Source organism: Lactuca virosa, chromosome 8, assembly GCF_052849685.1.
Source record: "Lactuca virosa cultivar CGN04683 chromosome 8, Lactuca_virosa_CGN04683_v6, whole genome shotgun sequence".
NCBI classification, from domain to species: domain Eukaryota; kingdom Viridiplantae; phylum Streptophyta; class Magnoliopsida; order Asterales; family Asteraceae; genus Lactuca; species Lactuca virosa.
In genome coordinates, this window is record NC_136433.1 from 36,178,903 (window position 1) to 36,190,367 (window position 11,465).

The 11,465-nt window shown below is 29.3% G+C and overlaps 1 long non-coding RNA gene across 1 annotated transcript; it reads left to right on the forward strand.

The window, feature by feature from the left end:
• The first annotated feature begins 4,941 nt into the window (after positions 1–4,941).
• Positions 4,942–6,361, forward strand: LOC145128634 (uncharacterized). Its single transcript, XR_013717022.1, has 2 exons — positions 4,942–5,073; positions 5,235–6,361. It is a non-coding gene; the product is annotated as an uncharacterized LOC145128634 (long non-coding RNA).
• Positions 6,362–11,465: the final 5,104 nt, after the last annotated feature.

Consider the following 11,465-nt stretch of genomic DNA (forward strand, 5'->3'; position numbering starts at 1 on the left):
TCGAAGGAGGCAAAATGGATAAAGAACTTCATTGGAGACCTTGGAGTTGTACCAGCTATAAAGGAGCCTATGGAGATTTTCTGTGATAACGAGGGTGCGGTCGTCTTAACCAAGGAACTGAGGGATCATGGCAGATCCAGGCACATCGACAGAAAATATCATTTCATAAGACATCGAGTAGAAGAGGGACTCCTCGTAGTAAAGAGGGTATCGTCAGAGGATAACCCACCAAATCCCCTTACGAAGGGACTGAGTAGGGTTAAGCATTTGCAGCATGCTAGGAGCATTGACCTAAGGGATGATATTAGTTTTAGTGATTAGATAGACAGTTAGAAACTTGTAATAAATAAATGTAATTGAAATTTGATGATTAAATAATAAGAGTTTTATTTATAAGTAAAGTTTACTGTCTTTGATTAATTGTTTGTTTTGTGTTTCATTTTTGCATGTTTTGACTTCTAGAATAATATGATTCTTCAAACCATCCATAGTCAATCATACTTTGGAAGTAATCTATGAGGTTAGACTGTCATGAATTGCCTTGTAGATTGTCTAAGGTGTTTAGACATAGAAAAGGTTTGTTGCAACATTCATGAGTGATATTGAAATAAGGATTTGAGTATTTGATTAAACCCACGCTCACATGAATCTTTTAATGGAATTTATCACGAGTGATTGTGAGACGATAATATCGTATAGTCTTCAAACCAAGATATATGAGTTGTTAATTATGATTTGGTTGTGCATTGATAGTACGAAACCGCATCAGTAACTTGATGTTATAAAACGTATTGTTGTGTATAATTTAACAAGTAATTAGTACAAGCATATAAGTCGAAGTTTATCTGTTCCTTTTATCCTAAGAGGATTAAAAGCGATATCTTGGGCCCCTCGATGATTTTTTTTTTGACTTATGTGTCGGGCCCGGTCAGGACTCAATTGATGTGTTCAATTAAGTTCTATGTCAAACAAATCAGAAATCTGGAAACAAACAGTTGGACAAATGAGTACGACTTTATTCCGTGTCTTTGTCCACACGATATCTTGAAGAACAGAGGATTATATGATCCCTTATCTAAAGGACACGTCAGAGTTCGACAACGGCTTTTGAGAGCTACGATTGCTAATCGGATTTTGAAGTTGCATTGGCAGTTATAGTTATTAGACTTATCCAAGTGGGAGACTGTTGGATTAGGTGTCTAAACCCATAACTATAATTGGTATGTACTTGACCCGATAGTAGCATGGTCCTTTTGGGTTGCCTTCACCATAACAATTTGATAGGATGGATATTTGAGAATGAGGTTATTTGTGATTTATTAATATATTATAAGAATAATATATTAATTGAGAAATCATATTATTTAATTGGTATTGATCAGGAATTAATTTGGAATTAATTTGGTGATCAAAAGAGACTGATTAAATTAACGATGACCGATTATGTAAATCAGTAATACTTATAGTTTGGGGCTAATGATCCATATTGATTAGGGATGGAAGAAATCTATGTGAAGGTCCATGAAGATTTTGTCCAAAAGGTCTATCATATGAGTTATTGGATTGCTTAAGGCCTAAGCATGTGAATTAGGGTTTCCTAGTTAAAACCCTAAGGATCATACACTATAAATAGAACCCCTAGCACTCCCAAAATCGGCCAATGCTTCAAAGAAGAAACCCTAACGGATTTTTGGTGCCTCCTAGCCTCTCTCTCATAATCCTTCATTGTTCTTGGTGTTTGTGACTTATTAGAGGTATCACATTTGAGGTACTAAAGCTCTTAAGAGGTCAAGATCTACAAGCTACAACAAAGAGGTATTCATCTAACTTGTTTTATGTTGTAAATCTCAAAATTGTATGCTAGTTAGGGTTAATGCTTTGGATAATTAAAATTGCATGTATAACTTGAGAAAACCTAGATCCAAAGCATTAGGGTTGTATGTGCACCATAGAATTGTTATAGTGCTCAAAAACCATCAAGACCCCTGTCAATGGAAACACGTACAATAGTTTTATTTTTACTAACTTAATTTTCGATTATTGGTTTTGAATTTGGGTTTCTATTTTTTCAGGATGGTTGAAGGAAGGCTTTGGCAGGCATTCAGCCAAGGTCAGTTGAAGGTTTCAAGATGCAAAACTTTTTGGTGATGAAGGTGGATTTGCTCCTAATAGTCAAGAAGACAAGGAGGGACTTGGGTTGCCTAAAACAACCATTGGTCAAGTTGGAAAACTTTTAATTAGGATAGATGTTTCTACATCTAAGTGTGGTCAGATTTGTAAATAACAATAAGTATATATGTCTTTTAAATATACAAGGATTTGGGTTTCCTGAGTTTGAAATCCTCATCCGTGCATAAATTTTATTTAGTAAAAGTAATAAAAGGCTATGAAATACCCTCCAACCCCCGCAAACTATAGTTATAGATGAAGCAAATGCGAGAGTGAAAAAAAAAGAGAGAAGATGAAGTACAGGTTAACTTCAGATAACAACCTGACGAGTTTTGATTGCCAATTGCCAACACGGGAGGTTATCATTTGTGGTTAAATGACATCTTATGTTGCAATTACTTGGGTAGTGTTTTGTTGCATGATAGAATCAGAGGAAGGAATAGAATGATTCATTTCATTGGAATGAAAAAGAAATTGTTTGTTTTCCTTTAATATTGTTATATTTTTAACAGTTAAATGTACCGTTGTGTGTTTCACACCTATTTGAAACAATCATATTTAAATTTTGTCGAAAAGTCCTCACCCAAAAAAAATACATAATTGTGGGGTCACTCATCTAGTTTTATAATAAAAATGGTGTATGTTAAATGGTCTTAGTTGTAAATATACATCATTTTAGAATAAAAATGGTGTATGCTAATCAGTCTTAGTAACACAACGTACATATGTACATAATTATTCAAATATTCCATCACATGAAATTTGATTGTATCTCCTTGAAGAGGTATTAAACTTATATTGTAGTAAAATAAATTTTCCACTAGTTAATGAGGTGGCAAAAATCGATAAAAAAAAAAATTAAATGCGCTAACACGAAAGGAACTTAAAACAAAATAAATGAGTTTGGGTAAGAGATTTCAACATTTTTAACTAAATAGGTTGTTAATAGAACATGGAACGAAAAAATTAAACGGATAATATTAGTGTTGAGAATTTTCAACTAAAAAGGATCTATTTATTTATATGTAAGTTTTTTTAAATATTATTTAGATAAACTTTTAATTCTTTAGATAAACAGGAAAAGCCTAAAACCAACACCATATAGAAAAAAAAACACTATAGATTGAATATTTTGTAGTTATCTTTTGCCTTTTTATATTTACATAGTTATTTTAGATGACAATAGTAACATGCGAACATATTTAACAAGTTAAATTGTCAAATGTATACAAAAAAAGAAAGTTGCCTAATTGTGAAAAATCATTTTACAAATTTCTTAAAACCTTTTATAATTTTTTAAGACATTTATATGATACTTTTTTTCTTATAGGTCTTTTTAATATAATGTTTTAAACTTTGTTTTAAACTTTTTTTAAACTTTCATATAATTTTCATACAAGTGCTTTTAAACCAAATATTTTCTAAATGTTTTAAATTTTTCTTACAAGTTTTTAATTTCTTTTTTACATTATCATACAATTTTTTTTTATAACTTTCATACAATTATTTCTAAACTTTCTTTAAATACTAGTTTAGAATGTAGTATTAAAAAAATTAAAAAAGTTTATAAACTTCTAATTAAAAAGTATAAATAAAATTTATGATAATTTTAAAATATTTACATTATATAGATTTTTTTGTTTTTTTATTTGATATGTAATATTTTTTTTTTGAAAGACCCTCCATGTTTTTTAAAAAACAAAAGAAAATTATAATAGGCTATATAAAATATTTCACAAAAAAACCATATTTATTAATTAAAAAGTAAAGTTTAAAATTGATTAATATTTAATTAATATTTATGGTAATAATTTTTTGCTAAAAAATAAATCAGTAGAAAATTGATTTGTCAGATTAAAATACTATAAATAGGATAAATAATCAATCATTATGATAAATACGAAAAATAAAATCGCTATTAAAAATGATGAAAATAACTTATCAAAGTACTTAACTTTTGGTTTTGATCACAGTTAGACAATTTTTTTTTGTACAAATTTAAACATTTAACTTGTTGAATGTGTTCACATGTTACCATTGTTACATGCGATAGTCGATGACAATAGTAATATGTAAACAAATTTAACAAGTTAAATGGTCAAATGTATATAAGAAAAAAAAATTGTCTAAATGTGAACAAAACATGTGAATAAAACGACAAAATGATTACATTTTTAAATCATTTTCCCTTTAAAAAACATGATTGAATCATTTTGTAAATCCATATTTTAATAAATAAATAGTTTTAATCTAATTTTTTTTCAAGTGTCACTCTAATACAACTTCTTATTAATATTATGTCATGTGTCATGTAGATATATTAGACAACTCATTTCAAAATTCAAATTAACATTTTCTAATTATATGTTAAATTTGAAGTTATAATAACTTTAAAAATTTGATATATCTTTTAATTAATAATTTATTTAAAATAATTGATTAATAACTATAAACTTTTATTATGAAAATTTAATTAATTTTATAACTCATGGTTCACACGGGTTATAAACTAGTTTGTAATATGAAAACGGTCAAGATATTTACTTTTCAAAAAATTTATTTAAGTTTATGAGTTAAAAAATTATTTAATAGGTAAATATGTCAAAAAAACGAGGTGATAGAGGAACTAGTGTGTATATATATATATATATATATATATATATATATATATATATATATATATATATATATATATATATATATATATATATATATATATATATATATATATATATATATATAATGTGTCTACGAAAAGCTTGTGGAGATCACATTCGTAGCAAGTGAAGTCTGCAAAAGAATCCAAATTGGATACGGATAGAATGAGCAGATTTAGGTTTCTATAAAGGAGGGTTGGAGACGTGGGTACCCCGTACCCCATATCAGATATCATCGACATTACAGGTAGGAGCAAAATCAAACTCTACAACAAAATTACGTGAAAAAACCTTAATTTGCTTTAAAGTTTTAACTTTATGAAAATATTTGATACAAACAAAAATAGTAAATAAATGGTGATAGTGGATGACAGTTGCATTTGACTACTTTTTCAATATTTACGCTAGGAGAGAGAAAACGCATAGTGCCATCAATCATCTCTCCCGAATATCTTGATGAGGATGACTATGTTGGTGATTGGCGATGGCAACTCAAAAAGACGAGTCGGTGAGGGCCGAACACGACGATGGCTATTGCCGGAAAAGGCAACAGTGGGCAGTAACTTTGCTTCTTTTTCCACTTGTTATATTGTTTTGTCTTTTAATCTTCCACTCTTTTACACATATCTTTCTGCCATCAAAATCCCAATACTTGAAGAAAGTCAGCATGGAAAGGAGAAGAAGTCACCAATAGAAAGGATGGCAAGTGGGAGGTGGCCGGTGGGAGGAAGTCTTCCCCCCCTCAACGGCCGCCGGTGGTGTTTTTTTATTAAGAAAGCAGGCTCCTGTATTTAGTATATCGACTAATATTCTGTAAGTTAACTTTTCAATGAGAATTATTTAGTAAAAAACAGCCAACAATCTCAAATGTTAAATGTAATTATAATTATGCTAAACCATGCAATCAAGATAAACACAAGCTTTACAAAAATGTAGAAGAACGACAAGGGACTGATTCGGAGTCTTTATCTTCTTCTACACAACCTACGGTCAAAAGGTTTTACAAGCCGTCGGCGAAATGCCGTAGAAGATCGGAGAACGGCAGAACGGGCAAGAAAGCTGTTTCCGTTGAAGTAATTGACCGACGCAGTCGGAGTGGAAGACGTGTCGACACCTGCTGAGCTGACAAACAACGTCATCGAGATGGTAATCAGCAGAGCATATGAAGCACATCTCTTCTACGGATCTCTGTCGCCTTTCCAACAGATCTTCGAACCTGATAACCGGAAGATCGACGAGACTTGGGTATGGAGTAGAGTTTTCGCATCGAAACAAGTAGAAGAAAAAGTCCTTGATTAAACTGAGCAACTCGTGCTTGATACGGAAGACTGGGAAGAGAATACAGAGGTAGAAGATGAAGTTCATCAACATATTTGATACGTCTTCTTTGGGTCTGTGATTTTCTTTGTCGTGTTGAAATTTGCGGACGAATCGATGGGTTTATAAGGAAAAGTGGGCCCTTGCCGGCGTGTCGAGAGACATCCTTTCGTTTTCATTAGTTATCTAAAATTAAGAAATAGAAAATTAATTTTATACTCTCTCCGTCCCAAAATTATTGTCCACAGACAAAAAAAAACACACAGATTAAGGAAACATTAATTATCACCAACTTTATTTAATAAAACACAGTTTTATCCTTACTTTGTATTTAATATTCCATTAAATATTTAGTTGTTTAAATAATAATGTGAAGGTATTTTGGTAAAAATGTTATTTATGTTTATTAAGGGTACCTACCTGGGTACGTGTTTGGAATTTATTATTTAAACTGTTTATTAGCACTTTTTCAATTCTACAGAAGCTACCCAGACAAGTGGGTGTGTGTTGTCACTTTGATCCTCATCTGCTAAAGCAATGGAGGTCGACCGAAGATGATTTGTAAATGTCGTCTCTAATCATGTGACATAATGTAACTTTTTGTGCGCTTCTATTCTAATCAATTTGTTAAGAGACTAAGAGTTCAATGCCTTTTTGTTTTTGTTTATATCGTGGCCAGATGCAAAGGTCAAGGAGTGGGGCATGTGCCCCCGATGGCTAAAAAATTTTACATATAAATACTCTAATTATTTTTAATTTTACTTTAAAACCCTTTATGTTTTTGAAAATATTCAAAAAATGCCCCAACAAAATAAAATGCTGGAATCGCCACTCATTCGTGGCATTCTTTCCACCACCATGGGTTTCTATTTCTAATATCTAATATTGGCTTTAGAATTATTGGCTTCGGGTTTTATAGATTATTGGCTTGTGGTTTTATAGAAGTAACTTTCTTGGTGCTCGTTTTAATTTAATGGATACATAGATTATCTTTTTGAATGCAGGAGCACTAAAAATTTAAAACCGATAGGTTTCAGTTTTGATATTCAAAACTATGTCGTCTACTATGGCCACATCAGTTTTCACCAAGTTTGTTTTAGACAAAATTTCACAAATCGTTCTAATACTTTATAATTTTTTCCTAAAACAGTCATTATAATTTTTTTTTTCATGAATGGTCCATACGAGCAAACCTTGCACATCAGTGGTCCTTTTGAAAAACATTTCACACGCAAATGGTCTTTACGACTAAATGTTAACTAATTTTGTTAAATTTGTTGATAAGTCCATATAAAATCACATTTTTACCCTTGCCCTTACCCATATGAAATTACATTGTTAAAAATCTTATGTAAGCAATATAATCTTTTCACATTATATTTAACAGAAAATTAACGGTGTTAGGCATAAGGACCATATATATATGCAATGTTTGTTCTATAGGTACCATCCATGCAAAAAAGGTTTTAGAATGACTGTTTAAAAAAAAAATTAGGAGGACTTGTGAAATTTTGTCTTTATTTAAAGAGGATAACCTTGCTTAAAAAAAAAGAAAAAAAAAATTACTATTTGGCCATCCAATATGTTCCAAGAAAAAAAAACAATCGTTTTCTTCTAGAAAATGTATTTTTATATTGTTGAGATTTTAGTCGTTTTACAATAAATTATTGTACTTTTGAGTTTTGACAGTTTACTTGTACAGTTCACTTATGTGGGTTTAGGGGGCGCTTTCAGTCCCTTTGGTTAGTAATTTAGTATCATTGATTAGCAATATGTGCCTGATGAACTTTTAGAACAACTACAAAGTTACACGTTCTCATCTTTATTGAAACAAGTAGGAGACGAATTTGATGTTTAAATTGAACAAATCGTGCCTGATACGGAAGACCGGAAAGAGTATACAGAAGGGGTGAGATTTATAAGAAGTGGGTTCATGTGCATCGTTTCGTGGGGAAATGACATAGATTATTAGATTACTAGACGTTTAGATTAATCTACCTTAATAAATAAACATAATTTTGTCAAATGTCAATTTCTTATTAAATTTGACACATGTCATTTTCTTAAAATTTAAAAAAAAAAATCCACTTGTCATTTTTGTATTTTTTTCATTTTTATTCAACTTCCACCTATTAAATGTCACCTCATAGTAATTAATGTGAATTAATATATATAGTAAAAATATTAAGAAAAATAAGAATTCACAAATGGAAGGTTTACTATATATATATTAATTCACATTAATTAATATGAGGTGGTATTTAATAGGTGGAAGTTGAATAAAAATGAAAAAAAATACAAAAATGACAAGTGGAATTTTTTTTTAAAATTTTAAGAAAATGACATGTGTCAAATTTACTAAGAAATTAACATTTGGTAAAATTATCTTTATTTATTAGGGTAGATTCTATTTATTATGAATTATATTAATTAGTTTTATTAGTATAGATTAATTAAGACAAATTACATAAATGGTCCTTGTGGTTTATTCTATTTATTGTTTTTATTTTGAAAAATTACTTTAAAAAATACTTAATTTTTACACATTCATATTCAACTTAATTATTTAAAACATAATAATAATTTTTTATTAGTATAGATTAAATTACTTATTCATCTTTTCATTTATATTTATTTCAAAATTTTACTTTAGAAAATACTTAATGTTTACACCTTATATTTAACTTTTTTAATCAACCTGTGCAATAAACGAGTTTCACAACTAGTGACATTAATAAAACTTATTCAATCTAATCTAGTTGATTATGCCACTTGTTTTGTGGCACCGACTCCTAACTTGAGACTGACCTAATCTCATCTCACGTTGAAATGCAAACTAATCTAGTTTATCATGCCACTTGCTTTGGGATATTGTGTTTAGTGTATGATTTGGTTTTTATTTTATTTTAGGTAAACTTCATAAATTGGGGTATTGTTTTTAGTGTATAATCTAGTTTTTATTTGTGGTAAACTTCATAAAATAGTTTTTATATTTTGTGTTTATAATTAATTTAGCTTTTATGTATAATTTTTTTTATCTAAATTAAGTTATAAAAACCAATAATTGTATTCATTTTGATATTTATATTCAGTCAACAAGTCATCTCATTTTTTAAATTTATAATTTTGGTCTAGATTTTAAATTTTAAAACATTTGGTCCAAACTTTGCACTTTTGACTTAGATTTCAAAATTTTGTTACAAATTCATCCTAAATTTAGTTTTTTACATCTTTTTTTTTCAATTTTTTGTTTCGAATATATTTTTTGCTATATAAAATGATATTCATAAAAAAAAAAAACAAATTTTCACATAATTTTTGTTTAGATAAAAATCTTTTTTTAAAAAACAATTTTGTATGCAAAATTCATCTATAAAAACCTTATTTTTATACAAATACATTTTTATACAAACACGTATTTTATATATATATATATATATATATATATATATATATATATATATATATATACAAACACGTTTTTATTAAATTACATGTTTGCATACATTTCTTTATAAAAACATGTTTGTATACAAATGCATTTATTATAAAATAGATGTTTGCATATTTTTTTTATAAAATACATATTTATATATATTTCTTTTATAAAAATCATATTTGTATATATTTATATATTTATACGTGCACAAAATATTTTGTATGTACTTAAAAAATATCCATTTTAGAAAAGTTTTTAAAGGTATACATGATTAATAACGTATTTTACATAAGTGTATTTCACGTATTTTCACATAACTACGTTTTTATAAATAGGTATTTAAAATAAAATATGTTTTTATAAATATTATTTTGCAAACAAAAATATTTGAAAAAATGTTTTTATATAGTTGTTTTGCATACAAGATGTTTTTTTTAATATATAGAAAAAAGAAGGTCTTTTATATGAAAATATATATATTTTTTTGTATAATTATGATTTTATATAGCAAAAAAAGAAAGAAAGAAAGAAAGAAAAAACATACTCAAAACAAAATTTTGTAAAAAAAATGCAAGAAAACAAAATTTAGGATAAATTCGTAACAAAAAAATTTCAAATTTGGGCCAAAAGTGTAAAATTTTTAACAAACTTGTAATAAAATTTAAAATCTGGGCAAAAGTATAAATTTTGAAAGTAGGTTAGCATGTTGACCGGGTGAATGGGTCAAAATTAGAGCTGACAATGGGTAGAACGGGGGTGGGTTAGGGTTCAACCCATTTATTAATTGGGTTATATTATTCAACGCAACCCAACTTTTTTATTTAAATGGGTAGATATTTCTAACTCAACTCAACCTTTCAGATAAATGGATTGTCACCGGGTTTACCCGTTTACGTAATTCTCAACCCAATCTATTAAATAAATGGGTTAAACGTGGGTTAACCCATTTAAAATAAAAAGACAAAATTGCAAAAATGGTCCCTGTTGTATTCATTTTTTTGGGGTTTTAGTCCAAACCATGACTTTTTTGGATTGGTGGTCCTTTTGAGGTAGTTTGCTTGTGATTTTGGTCATTCGGTAAACTCAAAAGACTAAAATAGCCTTCTGATATGTTTTTTTATGTTTTTTTCTATTTAGTTTAAAGTTTTATTAATAAAAAATATGGGACCTCTCTCTCTCTCTCAAATCAAAAACCTGAGTATCATCTTCTTCCCACAGGTTCTTCATCTTTTCACCATCGACACACCACCTGCAACCTCATATTTCTTACGGTTCAACTGGGTTTACAACATTTTCGTCTCCTTTAAGTGTGTGTTTTTTCAGTTTCGTGTGTGTATTTAACTTAGATCTCAAAACTTCGATTGTGTATGGAGATCTGCTTCGATTTATGCTGTTCCTCCCCCCTTTCTTCTTAAGAACCCTAATTTCTCTGATGGTGGTGGTCTGGTGGTGTTGAGAAAATGGGTTTAGAGCTGCGACAACTTGGTGGTAATAAAAACTCTAATACGTTCTTGAGTGAAGATGGAGTCCTAATCGTGTTTATTACCGATGATGAACAACATGTACAGAAGCCCTTACGCAGGTCTGGATTTGTAACCGAGAACAGGAACAGAGGTGAGTTTGGGTTTGAAATTCAATGCATTGTGTTTGAGTTTTGTGGATTCCGATATGGTATTCTTCTTTCACCAGGGAAGTAGAAGCAATAACCCAACCCCCCATCATCGATGAGCACACAAAAATCAAGAACCTGCAATATGTTTTGATCGATTCTTCTTCCTAGCACCATTAACAGATTAATCCTCAATGGAATCGCATCTCACTGATGGATAATTGATTTGTTCCACATGGCTACATCTCCGACTCTATGCACCGCCATACCTACC